Raw genomic sequence first — 18,563 nt, forward strand, 5'->3', positions numbered from 1 at the left:
GAGACAGGGACAGAGACCAAACACGTGCAAGTTCGAGGGGGAGGCTGGGCACACGGGGAGTATGTGTCAGGAGATGCAGGAGCTCCCGGGCAAGGACTCGGGCAAAGGAAACCCTGGGGAGCCAGCGCTGGTCACCCTCAGACCGGCAGGGGTCAGGTCTGGGGACCAGCAGCCCTGGGGAGAATGTGAGGAAGCAGAGGTCCAAGGCAGGTCCCCTGGAGAGAAGGGGGACAGGCACCCCTGTCTGGGACCACCGTGAGCCGCACCCGTCCCAGGCCACAGGTGCACCATTCACCTAGCAGGGCTCAGCCCGGACTCACCCCCAGAAACTCTGGCTCGGTCGTTCACAGACGTGTTTTCAGGAGCAGCTGGCACAGCGGTGGTGGAAAGAGCAGGGACTGGAACCGTGTTCATGCCCAAGGAGATGGATGGGATCGTCCTCCCAGTCCTCATGACAGAATGTCCCGTGGCTCCTTTCTCCGTGTCGTCTGGGGCACAGGATCGCGCCAGCCCCTCCTGAGACCCAACGCCTGCCACGCTGCTCCTGGAGACATTCAGAATTGTTTAAGGAGGAGGTGGAGAGGATCCGGGATGACAGAGGGCCGAGGAGAAGGAAGGTCAGGACTGGGAGGACAGATGGGCGTGCCCTGAGCCACCATTCAGGGCCTAATAAAAAGCCGAACCTGAACCCCAACCCTAAACCTAACCCGAACCCGAACCCGAACCAATAACCCATAACCCTAAACCCCGAACCTGAACACGAACCCGAACCCTAACACCGAACATTAACTCGAATCCTAATCCTAACCCTGACCCTAACCCCGAACCCTGACCCTGACAATAACCCGAACCCTAACGTTGAGCTGGACCATGACCCTAACCCTAACACTATCTCTCTAACACTAACCCTAACCCTCTAACCCTAACCCTCACCCTAACCCTATCTCTCTAACCCTAACCCTAACCCTAACCCTAACTGACCCTGACCCTGACCCTGACCCTGACCCTGACCCTGACCCTGACCCTAACCCAAACCCGAACCCGACCCCGAACCCTAACGCTAACCCGAACCCCTAACCTATAACCCTAACCCCGAACCTGAAGGCAAATCCGAAGCTTAACCCTAACCCTAATGCTAACCCTAAACCTAACCCCTAACCCTGACCCTGACCATTACCCGGAGCCTGACCCCAACCCGGACCCTAACACTGACCCTGACCCTAACACTCAAACTGACCCTGACCCTACACCTGACCCTAAACCGAACCCTGACCATGACCCTAGCCCTGACCTTGACCGTGACCCTAATGATAGCCCTGACCCTGACCCTGTCCCTGACCCTGACCCTAATCCTAACCCTATCCCTCTAGCCCTAACCCTTACATTCTAACCCTAACCCTAACCCTCACCCTAACCCTCTAACCCTCACCCTAGCCCTCTCACCCTAACCCTAACTCTAACTGTGACCCTCACACTAACCCTAACCCTAACCCTAACCCTAACCCTAACCCTAACCCACACCCTAACCCTAAATCTAACCCTAACCCTAATCCTAAGCCTATCCCTCTAGCCCTAACCCTTACCTTCTAACCCTAACCCTAACCCTCACCCTAACCCTCTAAACCTCACCCTAGCCCTCTAGCGCTAACCCTAACTCTAACTGTGACCCTCACCCTAACCCAAACCCCTAACCCAAACCCTAACCTTCCCTGTCCTCCTTCCACCCACTGACTCAAGCCAGGGCTAAATCCAAGGACAGGCTGGACCTCTGTCCCCGGGTACAACCAGGAAGACTAAGCAGAGGGAGAGAGGAGAAGTGGAAGGGGCCCACTGACCTCCCTGCCACTGATGTCTCCAAGGCCTTTGGCTCAACCCCGCATTTCACGGGACCCTGGGCGGGATTCTGAATTCCAGGCCAGCTGCGTGGGGAGTACTCGGTGACCTTTGCATCCCCACATGTCCAACCCTCCTGGCCTTGCATCCTGAGCCTTGCTCCCCGGGACAGGCATGGCTCTGGTGCTCAGCAGACTTCGGGGACCCAGAGCACGTGGCAGAGGTGAGGGAACAGGGGGGACCAGACAGGGACTGCGCCATGGGTCGCGTTCACATCCACCGCAAGGCTGGGTCACGGTCCAGGTGTTGCGTGCAGGTCTCCGGGGCACACCTGGCCGTCTCGGAATGGAGGTCTGTGTGCCTGGGGCACCTTTCCTCCACCTCCACCTCCCCCTGGAGGAACGGCCCGATTCAAGCATTTCCATGTCCAAGCCTCAGGGACAGTTGGGAACCTGGGGTCAAGAGAGGCAGGGACCGGCCCAGGACAAAAGACGAGTACAGAGTCCAAGGAGCAGAGCTTCCCTCCAGTCCTAGGCAAGCCCCGACCCTCCCATGAGGTCTGCTGTGAGGGTGAGAGCCTCTCAGATGCTTGGGGAGAGCTACCCACCCCGTCCCATGTGGGGACATGACCTCGGGCCTCCCCAGACAGGGAGAGGCGTCTGCTTGAGCGTGCACACATACACACACACAGGCACGCACACACAGACACACACACCCACACACACACAGACACACACACCCACACCCACACACACACACACACACACCACTCTGCCCAGCTGGGGCTCAGAGGGGGAGACACCCTGGGAAAATGGTGGGTAACAAGGCAGATAAGAAGAAAGAGGTTGGAGACAGCTGGGCCATGGCGTCAGGGGCGTCAGGTCTCCTGGCAAGGACCGAGATCCTTAGCATGGGGAGGGGAGACAGGAAGGGCTGATGGTCAAGGGGTCCCCAAGGGGCCCAGGGGCTTTGCCAGGGCACTGGGTGAGGACAGGGTCTGGGGCCTGGTGTCCTTCACCACCCCGGACACCTACCCTGGAAGTAGGAAGAGGTAAACCCACCCTCCCCATTGTGGACAGGGCTACAGCGCCAAAGGCCTCCCCTTACTCTTCTATCAATGGGGCCATAGAGACGGGCTGTCCCTAGGCTCCCACAGGCTTGCCGAAGAGCCTGTGGGCCTTGAATCTCTCTCCCTGACCCACTGTGCTCCCAGTCTTGGGAACATGCTTTGGACTCCCTCGAGGTCCTTCTGAGCAGAGGACAGCCTGCAGGCTTGGGGGGCTGACATCGTGGGCTTGCAGAATATGGCAGAGCCCTGGAGCCCTGGTCTGGGGACCAAGGTCGGGACCCTCCTTGTTGCAGCCTCAAGGGCCCCATGTGCAAGAGGTTCCAGAGTCAGTGCTCTGCTCAGGGGGACAAGGCCTTAGCAAGGAACCAAGCACCGGCCCAGGGGAGGGAAACAGGGACAAGGGAGACTTCTGAGGGTTCTCCCATCACCCCTGGAGCCCACAGATCCTGCTCCTGTGAGACACACAAAACCAGAGACAGAGACAGACCCGGAGACAAAGTCAAAGACAGAGACAGACCCCGAACACAGGAGAGAGGGAACCAGGAGAAGTCACAGACTTTCCTCCATCGGCTGGGAAGTGACCGCCAAACACTTTGTCCCCTTCTCAGTCCCACGGGCCATCCACCCCGGCGGGACGGATTCGGGAATGCCCGGGAACCACGGTGGGGGCTGTCCGGCACATGGGCACAGACGAGGCCCTTGGACCTCAACCTAATGGGAGCCCCTGGAAGTCTGTGTCACCACGGTCAGACTCCATGAACTGCCACCTTGCCACGGCTGATGGGACCCAGGCAGCAGGAGGGTGGCTTTGCCTGGATCCCAGAGCAGATCCAGGCCCCTCTGGGCTGTGCTCCATGCCCCCGCCCAGCCCCTGGCTCGCCCGTGCATCGCCAAGGGTGTGCACGAGCCTCCCGGGAGAGCGGGTACGGAACGTATGGAGAGGTCCCACCCCTGATGGCATCCCCAGAAGTAGAAGCCAGAACACCGCCAGTGTGCACACGGGGAGACTGGGGAGGCCCTGGGAGCCACAGGGTGCGTCCGCGGTCCCAGTCCTGGGCAGGAGCCGGAGCAGGAACCCGGTCTGAACCCAGCTCTGGGCCCTCACAGCGGGGACCACAGCTGCACCCAGGCCTCCCAGGGGCTGTGGGTAGGCCGCGTGGGGGTCACTGTAGAGACAGGGCATGGGGTGGGGGGTGAGCCTGGAGCAGCGGTGGGAGGGGCGCCCTCAGGGAGCTCCAGGGTGAGGAGGAAGTCCCATAAGGAGCCCCCAGGCAGCGGTGACCTCACTTCCCTGACGACACAGCCCAACGGAATTGGAACCCACGTGTCCAGGCACCCACGTTCCGGAGACAACCCCCTGCCCAGCTCATTTCTGCGGAGATCCCCACAGAAGCGACATGTTCCTCTGTTGCATACCCAAGTCCAGAGGAGGCGAGCAGAGGAGAGCTCGCCCGCCAAGCACATCCCCTCACTGCGGAGGGCCTGGCAGGGCTCCCCGACGCCTCTGGCCCTTTGGCAAGAAGAATCGAAAGGTGACCCCGGGAGGCTCCGACTCAGACAGCCCCACACCTTCCGATCCACCCGTGTCGCCCCAGGCCTCCTCCCCGTGTGTGTGCGTGTGTGTGTGTGTGTGTGTGTGTGTGTGTGTGTGTGTGTGCGTGTGTGTGTGAAGAGAGCTCATCGGGGGTGGACACGCCCCGAGCAGGAGCAGGCTGATGAGGGGTCAGATGCCTGGTGGGCAGGTCATGTTCACACCCCAGGTTCAGGCTGGCTACGTGGGATGGGGTGTGGGGGCTGCGTCCTTCTGCCCGGGGTTTATCCTGAGACCCTGCAGGGACGGGTCCCTGACCCAGGTGCGGGGCAGTGCACGTGCAGGTCTGCGTGTGATCCGGGAGAAGCCGGGGGACTGGGCAGGAGGACGGTGGGTATGGCCGGGCAGGGCTCTGCGGCCTCTTGCACGCTCCCCATCTCTGCCTTGGCAGGCCACGGATGAAAGAGGAAGGAGGCGGGAAGACACGCACTCCTCCCTGACCCTGGAGTCCCCAGTCCTGGGAAGGCCTCCGGTCCCTCCCAGACCACGGTCCCCGCTACTCCATTGGACTGCGGTCCTGGACACGGAGCCCACGGAGGCCAAGGCTGAGGGTGAGAAGGCTGGGATGGGGTGCCTGTGGCTGTGTGGGGAGGGGTCGCTGATGGGCCCCACAGGGAGAAGCCCCCACAGGCTGGCGTGGGGCCGGGAGCCACGACCTGGCTCAGAGCACCCAGGGGGCGGCCTGCCGTCGGGGAGACGTCCCGGGGAGGGTTCCTTCGTGGCTGCGGCTTCTCCGGGAGACCCTGGGCTGTGCTCGGTCTCTGCCAAGCCCCAGGGAGAGGCAGGCCCGCGGGTGACCGTCTCTCCTCTCACAGCTACTCAGGCGGAGAAGCTAGACCCACTCCCAACCTCAGCAGCTCCGGAGGGGGACATGGTGATGGGAGAGACTTCGGCGGGAGACCGGGAGCCGACAGGGCACAGGCCGCCTGCCCACGGAGGTGCTGATGCTATGCAGGGAGAGCCGGCTCCTGCTCCTGCCCCCAGCCCTGCTCCTGCCGCTCCCCCTGCCCCTGCCCCTACCAGAGCTACCCCCACGTCCCCTGCCCCTGCCTGTGCTCCTGTTCTCGCCCCTGACCCAGATCCTCCCTTGGTCCCACCGCTTCCCCGGGCCTTCACAGGGCCCCTGTTCCTGCCCCAGACCCAGCTCCTGCCCTTGACCCTGCACAGGCCCTCGCCCGTGCACTTGTCCCAGCTCCTGCTCCAGCCCCTGCCCCTGCCCCTGCCCCTGTCCCTGCCCCTGCCCCAGACCCAGGTCCTACCCCTGTTCCTGCCCCTTCGGTTTCCCCTTCCCATGCCCCTGCCAGGACGGCCTCCCCTTCCCCTGCCTGTGACCCTGTTCCTGCCCCAGACCCAGCTCCTGCCCTTGACCCTGCACCGGCCATCACCCCTGCACATGCCCCAATTCCTGTTCCTGCTCCTGTCCCTTCCCCTGCCCCTGCCCCTGTCCCTTCTCCTTTCCCTGCCAGGGCCACTGCCCCTGCACCTGCCAAAGACCCAGGTCCTACCCCTGTTCTTGCCCCTGCCACTGACCCTGCCAGGACGGCCTCCCCTTCCACTGCCTGCGCCCCTGTTCCCGCCCCAGACCCAGAAACTGCCTCTGCTTCTTCCCCTTCAACTGCCCCCTTCCCGTCCCCTGGCCCTGCCAGGACCACTGCCCCTTCCCCTGCTCCTGCCTATGCCCCTGTTCCCGCTCCAGACCCAGCCCCTAGCCCTTGCTCCTGCTCCTTTCCCTGCCCTTGCCTGTGCTCCCGTTCTCGCCCCTGACCCAGCTCCTCCCTCGGTCCCACCGCTTCCCCGGGCCCTCACGGGGCCCCTGTTCCTGCCCTTGACCCGGCTCCTGCCCCTGCCCCTGTCCCTTCTCCTTTCCCTGCCAGGGCCACTGCCCCTGCCCCTGCCCCAGACCCAGGTCCTACATCTGTTCTTGCCCCTGCCCCTGCCCCTGCCCCTGCCCCTGCCCCTGCCCCTGCCCCTGCCCCTGCCCCTGCCAGGACGGCCTCCCCTTCGCCTGCCTGCGCCCCTGTTCCCGCCCCATACCCAAACCCTGTCCCTGCTTCTTCCCCTTCAACTGCGCCCGGCCCTTCCCCTGGCCTTGCCAGGACCACTGCGCCTTCCCTTGGCCCTGCCTATGCCCCTGATCCCGCCCCAGCCCCAGCCCCTAGCCCTTGCTCCTGCTCCTTTCCCTGCCCTTGCCTGTGCTCCCGTTCTCGCCCCTGACCCAGCTCCTCCCTTGGTCCCACCGCTTCCCCGGGCCCTCACGGGGCCCCTGTTCCTGCCCTTGACCCGGCTCCTGCCCCTGCCCCTGTCCCTTCTCCTTTCCCTGCCAGGGCCACTGCCCCTGCACCTGAACCAGACCCAGGTCCTACATCTGTTCTTGCCCCTGCCCCTGCCCCTGCCCCTGCCCCTGCCAGGACGGCCTCCCCTTCCCCTGCCTGTGACAATGTCCCTGCCCCAGACCCACCTCCTGCCCTTGACCCTGCACCGGCCATCACCGCTGCACATGCCCCAGTTCCTCTTCCTGCTCCTGTCCCTTCCCCTGCCCCTGCCCCTGTCCCTTCTCCTTTCCCTGCCAGGGCCACTGCCCCTGCACCTGCCAAAGACCCAGGTCCTACCCCTGTTCTTGCCCCTGCCCCTGCCCCTGCCAGGACGGCCTCCCCTTCGCCTGCCTGCGCCCCTGTTCCCGCCCCATACCCAGACCCTGTCCCTGCTTCTTCCCCTTCAACTGCCCCCGGCCCTTCCCCTGGCCTTGCCAGGACCACTGCGCCTTCCCTTGCCCCTGCCTATGCCCCTGATCCCGCCCCAGCCCCAGACCCTAGCCCTTGCTCCTGCTCCTTTCCCTGCCCTTGCCTGGGCTCCTGTTCTTGCCTCGGACCCAGCTCCTGCTCTGGATCCTGCGCTGGCCACGACCGCTGACCCTGCCCCCACCCCGGTCCCAACGCCTGCCCTGGCACTTGCTCCTGTGGGGCTCCCAGACCCGCATCCAGAGCCCACAACTCTGCGGGGAGATCTCCCCGTAAAATTACCCTCCGTCCCGTCCCCTGACCCCGACATCCCCGCAGAATGTTTCCTCCCCTCCCCCTGTGTTCTTCTTCTCCTCTATGGAGTCCCCGTCCTAGTCGCCTTCCATCTCCTCTATGCTGTGTATTATTTACTTTAAATAAAAGTTCTTGTTTTCCCTTGAACACGTCATGAGCTTGAAGGACATTCCCAACGCTGCGCCACCACACCCCAGAACGTCGCTGCAGGAGAGCTCCGTCCCCAGAGGAGACCCTGAGCCCAAGCCCTCCCTGCCCATGGCTCCCCCGGCCTGGCCCCTCGCAGCCCCTAAGTTGCTTTCTCTTTCTGTTCCTGCACGTGTTCTGGAGGTTTCTGGAAGTGGAATCCCTCAACGGGTGCCTCTGTGTCTGCCCACCCACTTTCAAAGGGCATTCGTTTGTTTTTTTTCCCTGTTGGACATAGAATTGTCCTTATTTGATGTCGACGCGCAGAATGGATTACAGAGGCGATGTCATCCTGGGCACCCCTTCAGGAATTCTGGGCACAATCTTGGCGCCAAGGCCCCTGTTCCTGCTGGGACACCCCAGTCGGTCCCCAGACAGGACACGGCTGTTCCCTCCCGTGGCTCACACAGAAACCAGGGAAATGCAGAAAGCCGGAAGGCACGCCGCAGAGGGCAGACGCATTGCTCCCAACCCTAGGCCAGAGAAAGGTTTCCCATGGGTCTGCTCCAGTCCATGCTGCGAGTCACCGGGTCCCACAGGGACAGAGACAGGGACAGAGACCAAACACGTGCAAGTTCGAGGGGGAGGCTGGGCACACGGGGAGTATGTGTCAGGAGATGCAGGAGCTCCCGGGCAAGGACTCGGGCAAAGGAAACCCTGGGGAGCCAGCGCTGGTCACCCTCAGACCGGCAGGGGTCAGGTCTGGGGACCAGCAGCCCTGGGGAGAACGTGAGGAAGCAGAGGTCCAAGGCAGGTCCCCTGGAGAGAAGGGGGACAGGCACCCCTGTCTGGGACCACCGTGAGCCGCACCCGTCCCAGGCCACAGGTGCACCATTCACCTAGCAGGGCTCAGCCCGGACTCACCCCCAGAAACTCTGGCTCGGTCGTTCACAGACGTGTTTTCAGGAGCAGCTGGCACAGCGGTGGTGGAAAGAGCAGGGACTGGAACCGTGTTCATGCCCAAGGAGATGGATGGGATCGTCCTCCCAGTCCTCATGACAGAATGTCCCGTGGCTCCTTTCTCCGTGTCGTCTGGGGCACAGGATCGCGCCAGCCCCTCCTGAGACCCAACGCCTGCCACGCTGCTCCTGGAGACATTCAGAATTGTTTAAGGAGGAGGTGGAGAGGATCCGGGATGACAGAGGGCCGAGGAGAAGGAAGGTCAGGACTGGGAGGACAGATGGGCGTGCCCTGAGCCACCATTCAGGGCCTAATAAAAAGCCGAACCTGAACCCCAACCCTAAACCTAACCCGAACCCGAACCCGAACCAATAACCCATAACCCTAAACCCCGAACCTGAACACGAACCCGAACCCTAACACCGAACATTAACTCGAATCCTAATCCTAACCCTGACCCTAACCCCGAACCCTGACCCTGACAATAACCCGAACCCTAACGTTGAGCTGGACCATGACCCTAACCCTAACACTATCTCTCTAACACTAACCCTAACCCTCTAACCCTAACCCTCACCCTAACCCTATCTCTCTAACCCTAACCCTAACCCTAACCCTAACTGACCCTGACCCTGACCCTGACCCTGACCCTGACCCTGACCCTGACCCTAACCCAAACCCGAACCCGACCCCGAACCCTAACGCTAACCCGAACCCCTAACCTATAACCCTAACCCCGAACCTGAAGGCAAATCCGAAGCTTAACCCTAACCCTAATGCTAACCCTAAACCTAACCCCTAACCCTGACCCTGACCATTACCCGGAGCCTGACCCCAACCCGGACCCTAACACTGACCCTGAGCCTAACACTCAAACTGACACTGACCCTACCCCTGACCCTAAACCGAACCCTGACCATGACCCTAGCCCTGACCTTGACCGTGACCCTAATGATAGCCCTGACCCTGACCCTGACCCTAATCCTAACCCTATCCCTCTAGCCCTAACCCTTACATTCTAACCCTAACCCTAACCCTCACCCTAACCCTCTAACCCTCACCCTAGCCCTCTCACCCTAACCCTAACTCTAACTGTGACCCTCACACTAACCCTAACCCTAACCCTAACCCTAACCCTAACCCTAACCCACACCCTAACCCTAAATCTAACCCTAACCCTAATCCTAAGCCTATCCCTCTAGCCCTAACCCTTACCTTCTAACCCTAACCCTAACCCTCACCCTAACCCTCTAAACCTCACCCTAGCCCTCTAACGCTAACCCTAACTCTAACTGTGACCCTCACCCTAACCCAAAACCCTAACCCAAACCCTAACCTTCCCTGTCCTCCTTCTACCCACTGACTCAAGCCAGGGCTAAATCCAAGGACAGGCTGGACCTCTGTCCCCGGGTACAACCAGGAAGACTAAGCAGAGGGAGAGAGGAGAAGTGGAAGGGGCCCACTGACCTCCCTGCCACTGATGTCTCCAAGGCCTTTGGCTCAACCCCGCATTTCACGGGACCCTGGGCGGGATTCTGAATTCCAGGCCAGCTGCGTGGGGAGTACTCGGTGACCTTTGCATCCCCACATGTCCAACCCTCCTGGCCTTGCATCCTGAGCCTTGCTCCCCGGGATAGGCATGGCTCTGGTGCTCAGCAGACTTCGGGGACCCAGAGCACGTGGCAGAGGTGAGGGAACAGGGGGGACCAGACAGGGACTGCGCCATGGGTCGCGTTCACATCCACCGCAAGGCTGGGTCACGGTCCAGGTGTTGCGTGCAGGTCTCCGGGGCACACCTGGCCGTCTCGGAATGGAGGTCTGTGTGCCTGGGGCACCTTTCCTCCACCTCCACCTCCCCCTGGAGGAACGGCCCGATTCAAGCATTTCCATGTCCAAGCCTCAGGGACAGTTGGGAACCTGGGGTCAAGAGAGGCAGGGACCGGCCCAGGACAAAAGACGAGTACAGAGTCCAAGGAGCAGAGCTTCCCTCCAGTCCTAGGCAAGCCCCGACCCTCCCATGAGGTCTGCTGTGAGGGTGAGAGCCTCTCAGATGCTTGGGGAGAGCTACCCACCCCAGCCATGTGGGGACATGACCTCGGGCCTCCCCAGACAGGGAGAGGCGTCTGCTTGAGCGTGCACACATACACACACACAGGCACGCACACACAGACACACACACCCACACACACACAGACACACACACCCACACCCACACACACACACTCACACACCACTCTGCCCAGCTAGGGCTCAGAGGGGGAGACACCCTGGGAAAATGGTGGGTAACAAGGCAGATAAGAAGAAAGAGGTTGGAGACAGCTGGGCCATGGCGTCAGGGGCGTCAGGTCTCCTGGCAAGGACCGAGATCCTTAGCATGGGGAGGGGAGACAGGAAGGGCTGATGGTCAAGGGGTCCCCAAGGGGCCCAGGGGCTTTGCCAGGGCACTGGGTGAGGACAGGGTCTGGGGCCTGGTGTCCTTCACCACCCCGGACACCTACCCTGGAAGTAGGAAGAGGTAAACCCCCCCTCCCCATTGTGGACAGGGCTACAGCGCCAAAGGCCTCCCCTTACTCTTCTACCAATGGGGCCATAGAGACGGGCTGTCCCTAGGCTCCCACAGGCTTGCCGAAGAGCCTGTGGGCCTTGAATCTCTCTCCCTGACCCACTGTGCTCCCAGTCTTGGGAACATGCTTTGGACTCCCTCGAGGTCCTTCTGAGCAGAGGACAGCCTGCAGGCTTGGGGGGCTGACATCGTGGGCTTGCAGAATGTGGCAGAGCCCTAGAGCCCTGGTCTGGGGACCAAGGTCGGGACCCTCCTTGTTGCAGCCTCAAGGGCCCCATGTGCAAGAGGTTCCAGAGTCAGTGCTCTGCTCAGGGGGACAAGGCCTTAGCAAGGAACCAAGCACCGGCCCAGGGGAGGGAAACAGGGACAAGGGAGACTTCTGAGGGTTCTCCCATCACCCCTGGAGCCCACAGATCCTGCTCCTGTGAGACACACAAAACCAGAGACAGAGACAGACCCGGAGACAAAGTCAAAGACAGAGACAGACCCCGAACACAGGAGAGAGGGAACCAGGAGAAGTCACAGACTTTCCTCCATCGGCTGGGAAATGACCGCCAAACACTTTGTCCCCTTCTCAGTCCCACGGGCCATCCACCCCGGCGGGACGGATTCGGGAATGCCCGGGAACCACGGTGGGGGCTGTCCGGCACATGGGCACAGACGAGGCCCTTGGACCTCAACCTAATGGGAGCCCCTGGAAGTCTGTGTCACCACGGTCAGACTCCATGAACTGCCACCTTGCCACGGCTGATGGGACCCAGGCAGCAGGAGGGTGGCTTTGCCTGGATCCCAGAGCAGATCCAGGCCCCTCTGGGCTGTGCTCCATGCCCCCGCCCAGCCCCTGGCTCGCCCGTGCATCGCCAAGGGTGTGCACGAGCCTCCCGGGAGAGCGGGTACGGAACGTATGGAGAGGTCCCACCCCTGATGGCATCCCCAGAAGTAGAAGCCAGAACACCGCCAGTGTGCACACGGGGAGACTGGGGAGGCCCTGGGAGCCACAGGGTGCGTCCGCGGTCCCAGTCCTGGGCAGGAGCCGGAGCAGGAACCCGGTCTGAACCCAGCTCTGGGCCCTCACAGCGGGGACCACAGCTGCACCCAGGCCTCCCAGGGGCTGTGGGTAGGCCGCGTGGGGGTCACTGTAGAGACAGGGCATGGGGTGGGGTGTGAGCCTGGAGCAGCTGGGGGAGGGGCGCCCTCAGGGAGCTCCAGGGTGAGGAGGAAGTCCCATAAGGAGCCCCCAGGCAGCGGTGACCTCACTTCCCTGACGACACAGCCCAACGGAATTGGAACCCACGTGTCCAGGCACCCACGTTCCGGAGACAACCCCCTGCCCAGCTCATTTCTGCGGAGATCCCCACAGAAGCGACATGTTCCTCTGTTGCATACCCAAGTCCAGAGGAGGCGAGCAGAGGAGAGCTCGCCCGCCAAGCACATCCCCTCACTGCGGAGGGCCTGGCAGGGCTCCCCGACGCCTCTGGCCCTTTGGCAAGAAGAATCGAAAGGTGACCCCGGGAGGCTCCGAGTCAGACAGCCCCACACCTTCCGATCCACCCGTGTCGCCCCAGGCCTCCTCCCCGTGTGTGTGCGTGTGTGTGTGTGTGTGTGTGTGTGTGTGTGTGCGTGTGTGTGTGTGTGTGAAGAGAGCTCATCGGGGGTGGACACGCCCCGAGCAGGAGCAGGCTGATGAGGGGTCAGATGCCTGGTGGGCAGGTCATGTTCACACCCCAGGTTCAGGCTGGCTACGTGGGATGGGGTGTGGGGGCTGCGTCCTTCTGCCCGGGGTTTATCCTGAGACCCTGCAGGGACGGGTCCCTGACCCAGGTGCGGGGCAGTGCACGTGCAGGTCTGCGTGTGATCCGGGAGAAGCCGGGGGACTGGGCAGGAGGACGGTGGGTATGGCCGGGCAGGGCTCTGCGGCCTCTTGCACGCTCCCCATCTCTGCCTTGGCAGGCCACGGATGAAAGAGGAAGGAGGCGGGAAGACACGCACTCCTCCCTGACCCTGGAGTCCCCGGTCCTGGGAAGGCCTCCGGTCCCTCCCAGACCACGGTCCCCGCTACTCCATTGGACTGCGGTCCTGGACACGGAGCCCACGGAGGCCAAGGCTGAGGGTGAGAAGGCTGGGATGGGGTGCCTGTGGCTGTGTGGGGAGGGGTCGCTGATGGGCCCCACAGGGAGAAGCCCCCACAGGCTGGCGTGGGGCCGGGAGCCACGACCTGGCTCAGAGCACCCAGGGGGCGGCCTGCCGTCGGGGAGACGTCCCGGGGAGGGTTCCTTCGTGGCTGCGGCTTCTCCGGGAGACCCTGGGCTGTGCTCGGTCTCTGCCAAGCCCCAGGGAGAGGCAGGCCCGCGGGTGACCGTCTCTCCTCTCACAGCTACTCAGGCGGAGAAGCTAGACCCACTCCCAACCTCAGCAGCTCCGGAGGGGGACATGGTGATGGGAGAGACTTCGGCGGGAGACCGGGAGCCGACAGGGCACAGGCCGCCTGCCCACGGAGGTGCTGATGCTATGCAGGGAGAGCCGGCTCCTGCTCCTGCCCCCAGCCCTGCTCCTGCCGCTCCCCCTGCCCCTGCCCCTACCAGAGCTACCCCCACGTCCCCTGCCCCTGCCTGTGCTCCTGTTCTCGCCCCTGACCCAGATCCTCCCTTGGTCCCACCGCTTCCCCGGGCCTTCACAGGGCCCCTGTTCCTGCCCCAGACCCAGCTCCTGCCCTTGACCCTGCACAGGCCCTCGCCCGTGCACTTGTCCCAGCTCCTGCTCCAGCCCCTGCCCCTGCCCCTGCCCCTGTCCCTGCCCCTGCCCCAGACCCAGGTCCTACCCCTGTTCCTGCCCCTTCGGTTTCCCCTTCCCATGCCCCTGCCAGGACGGCCTCCCCTTCCCCTGCCTGTGACCCTGTTCCTGCCCCAGACCCAGCTCCTGCCCTTGACCCTGCACCGGCCATCACCCCTGCACATGCCCCAATTCCTGTTCCTGCTCCTGTCCCTTCCCCTGCCCCTGCCCCTGTCCCTTCTCCTTTCCCTGCCAGGGCCACTGCCCCTGCACCTGCCAAAGACCCAGGTCCTACCCCTGTTCTTGCCCCTGCCACTGACCCTGCCAGGACGGCCTCCCCTTCCACTGCCTGCGCCCCTGTTCCCGCCCCAGACCCAGAAACTGCCTCTGCTTCTTCCCCTTCAACTGCCCCCTTCCCGTCCCCTGGCCCTGCCAGGACCACTGCCCCTTCCCCTGCTCCTGCCTATGCCCCTGTTCCCGCTCCAGACCCAGCCCCTAGCCCTTGCTCCTGCTCCTTTCCCTGCCCTTGCCTGTGCTCCCGTTCTCGCCCCTGACCCAGCTCCTCCCTCGGTCCCACCGCTTCCCCGGGCCCTCACGGGGCCCCTGTTCCTGCCCTTGACCCGGCTCCTGCCCCTGCCCCTGTCCCTTCTCCTTTCCCTGCCAGGGCCACTGCCCCTGCCCCTGCCCCAGACCCAGGTCCTACATCTGTTCTTGCCCCTGCCCCTGCCCCTGCCCCTGCCCCTGCCCCTGCCCCTGCCCCTGCCAGGACGGCCTCCCCTTCGCCTGCCTGCGCCCCTGTTCCCGCCCCATACCCAAACCCTGTCCCTGCTTCTTCCCCTTCAACTGCGCCCGGCCCTTCCCCTGGCCGTGCCAGGACCACTGCGCCTTCCCTTGGCCCTGCCTATGCCCCTGATCCCGCCCCAGCCCCAGCCCCTAGCCCTTGCTCCTGCTCCTTTCCCTGCCCTTGCCTGTGCTCCAGTTCTCGCCCCTGACCCAGCTCCTCCCTTGGTCCCACCGCTTCCCCGGGCCCTCACGGGGCCCCTGTTCCTGCCCTTGCCCCGGCTCCTGCCCCTGCCCCTGTCCCTTCTCCTTTCCCTGCCAGGGCCACTGCCCCTGCACCTGAACCAGACCCAGGTCCTACATCTGTTCTTGCCCCTGCCCCTGCCCCTGCCCCTGCCCCTGCCAGGACGGCCTCCCCTTCCCCTGCCTGTGACAATGTCCCTGCCCCAGACCCAGCTCCTGCCCTTGACCCTGCACCGGCCATCACCGCTGCACATGCCCCAGTTCCTCTTCCTGCTCCTGTCCCTTCCCCTGCCCCTGCCCCTGTCCCTTCTCCTTTCCCTGCCAGGGCCACTGCCCCTGCACCTGCCAAAGACCCAGGTCCTACCCCTGTTCTTGCCCCTGCCCCTGCCCCTGCCAGGACGGCCTCCCCTTCGCCTGCCTGCGCCCCTGTTCCCGCCCCATACCCAGACCCTGTCCCTGCTTCTTCCCCTTCAACTGCCCCCGGCCCTTCCCCTGGCCTTGCCAGGACCACTGCGCCTTCCCTTGCCCCTGCCTATGCCCCTGATCCCGCCCCAGCCCCAGCCCCTAGCCCTTGCTCCTGCTCCTTTCCCTGCCCTTGCCTGGGCTCCTGTTCTTGCCTCGGACCCAGCTCCTGCTCTGGATCCTGCGCTGGCCACGACCGCTGACCCTGCCCCCACCCCGGTCCCAACGCCTGCCCTGGCACTTGCTCCTGTGGGGCTCCCAGACCCGCATCCAGAGCCCACAACTCTGCGGGGAGATCTCCCCGTAAAATTACCCTCCGTCCCGTCCCCTGACCCCGACATCCCCGCAGAATGTTTCCTCCCCTCCCCCTGTGTTCTTCCTCTCCTCTATGGAGTCACCGTCCTAGTCGCCTTCCATCTCCTCTATGCTGTGTATTATTTACTTTAAATAAAAGTTCTTGTTTTCCCTTGAACACGTCATGAGCTTGAAGGACATTCCCAACGCTGCGCCACCACACCCCAGAACGTCGCTGCAGGAGAGCTCCGTCCCCAGAGGAGACCCTGAGCCCAAGCCCTCCCTGCCCATGGCTCCCCCGGCCTGGCCCCTCGCAGCCCCTAAGTTGCTTTCTCTTTCTGTTCCTGCACGTGTTCTGGAGGTTTCTGGAAGTGGAATCCCTCAACGGGTGCCTCTGTGTCTGCCCACCCACTTTCAAAGGGCATTCGTTTGGTTTTTTTCCCTGTTGGACATAGAATTGCCCTTATTTGATGTCGACGTGCAGAATGGATTACAGAGGCGATGTCATCCTGGGCACCCCTTCAGGAATTCTGGGCACAATCTTGGCGCCAAGGCCCCTGTTCCTGCTGGGACACCCCAGTCGGTCCCCAGACAGGACACGGCGGTTCCCTCCCGTGGCTCACACAGAAACCAGGGAAATGCAGAAAGCCGGAAGGCACGCCGCAGAGGGCAGACGCATTGCTCCCAACCCTAGGCCAGAGAAAGGTTTCCCATGGGTCTGCTCCAGTCCATGCTGCGAGTCACCGGGTCCCACAGGGACAGAGACAGGGACAGAGACCAAACACGTGCAAGTTCGAGGGGGAGGCTGGGCACACGGGGAGTATGTGTCAGGAGATGCAGGAGCTCCCGGGCAAGGACTCGGGCAAAGGAAACCCTGGGGAGCCAGCGCTGGTCACCCTCAGACCGGCAGGGGTCAGGTCTGGGGACCAGCAGCCCTGGGGAGAACGTGAGGAAGCAGAGGTCCAAGGCAGGTCCCCTGGAGAGAAGGGGGACAGGCACCCCTGTCTGGGACCACCGTGAGCCGCACCCGTCCCAGGCCACAGGTGCACCGTTCACCTAGCAGGGCTCAGCCTGGACTCACCCCCAGAAACTCTGGCTCGGTCGTTCACAGACGTGTTTTCAGGAGCAGCTGGCACAGCGGTGGTGGAAAGAGCAGGGACTGGAACCGTGTTCATGCCCAAGGAGATGGATGGGATCGTCCTCCCAGTCCTCATGACAGAATGTCCCGTGGCTCCTTTCTCCGTGTCGTCTGGGGCACAGGATCGCGGCAGCCCCTCCTGAGACCCCACGCCTGCCACGCTGCTCCTGGAGACATTCAGAATTGTTTAAGGAGGAGGTGGAGAGGATCCGGGATGACAGAGGGCCGAGGAGAAGGAAGGTCAGGACTGGGAGGACAGATGGGCGTGCCCTGAGCCACCATTCAGGGCCTAATAAAAAGCCGAACCTGAACCCCAACCCTAAACCTAACCCGAACCCGAACCCGAACCAATAACCCATAACCCTAAACCCCGAACCTGAACACGAACCCGAACCCTAACACCGAACATTAACTCGAATCCTAATCCTAACCCTGACCCTAACCCCGAACCCTGACCCTGACAATAACCCGAACCCTAACGTTGAGCTGGACCATGACCCTAACCCTAACACTATCTCTCTAACACTAACCCTAACCCTCTAACCCTAACCCTCACCCTAACCCTATCTCTCTAACCCTAACCCTAACCCTAACCCTAACTGACCCTGACCCTGACCCTGACCCTGACCCTGACCCTGACCCTGACCCTAACCCAAACCCGAACCCGACCCCGAACCCTAACGCTAACCCGAACCCCTAACCTATAACCCTAACCCCGAACCTGAAGGCAAATCCGAAGCTTAACCCTAACCCTAATGCTAACCCTAAACCTAACCCCTAACCCTGACCCTGACCATTACCCGGAGCCTGACCCCAACCCGGACCCTAACACTGACCCTGACCCTAACACTCAAACTGACCCTGACCCTACACCTGACCCTAAACCGAACCCTGACCATGACCCTAGCCCTGACCTTGACCGTGACCCTAATGATAGCCCTGACCCTGACCCTGTCCCTGACCCTGACCCTAATCCTAACCCTATCCCTCTAGCCCTAACCCTTACATTCTAACCCTAACCCTAACCCTCACCCTAACCCTCTAACCCTCACCCTAGCCCTCTCACCCTAACCCTAACTCTAACTGTGACCCTCACACTAACCCTAACCCTAACCCTAACCCTAACCCTAACCCTAACCCACACCCTAACCCTAAATCTAACCCTAACCCTAATCCTAAGCCTATCCCTCTAGCCCTAACCCTTACCTTCTAACCCTAACCCTAACCCTCACCCTAACCCTCTAAACCTCACCCTAGCCCTCTAGCGCTAACCCTAACTCTAACTGTGACCCTCACCCTAACCCAAACCCCTAACCCAAACCCTAACCTTCCCTGTCCTCCTTCCACCCACTGACTCAAGCCAGGGCTAAATCCAAGGACAGGCTGGACCTCTGTCCCCGGGTACAACCAGGAAGACTAAGCAGAGGGAGAGAGGAGAAGTGGAAGGGGCCCACTGACCTCCCTGCCACTGATGTCTCCAAGGCCTTTGGCTCAACCCCGCATTTCACGGGACCCTGGGCGGGATTCTGAATTCCAGGCCAGCTGCGTGGGGAGTACTCGGTGACCTTTGCATCCCCACATGTCCAACCCTCCTGGCCTTGCATCCTGAGCCTTGCTCCCCGGGACAGGCATGGCTCTGGTGCTCAGCAGACTTCGGGGACCCAGAGCACGTGGCAGAGGTGAGGGAACAGGGGGGACCAGAC

Source organism: Meles meles, unplaced genomic scaffold, assembly GCF_922984935.1.
Source record: "Meles meles unplaced genomic scaffold, mMelMel3.1 paternal haplotype, whole genome shotgun sequence".
NCBI lineage: Eukaryota > Metazoa > Chordata > Mammalia > Carnivora > Mustelidae > Meles > Meles meles.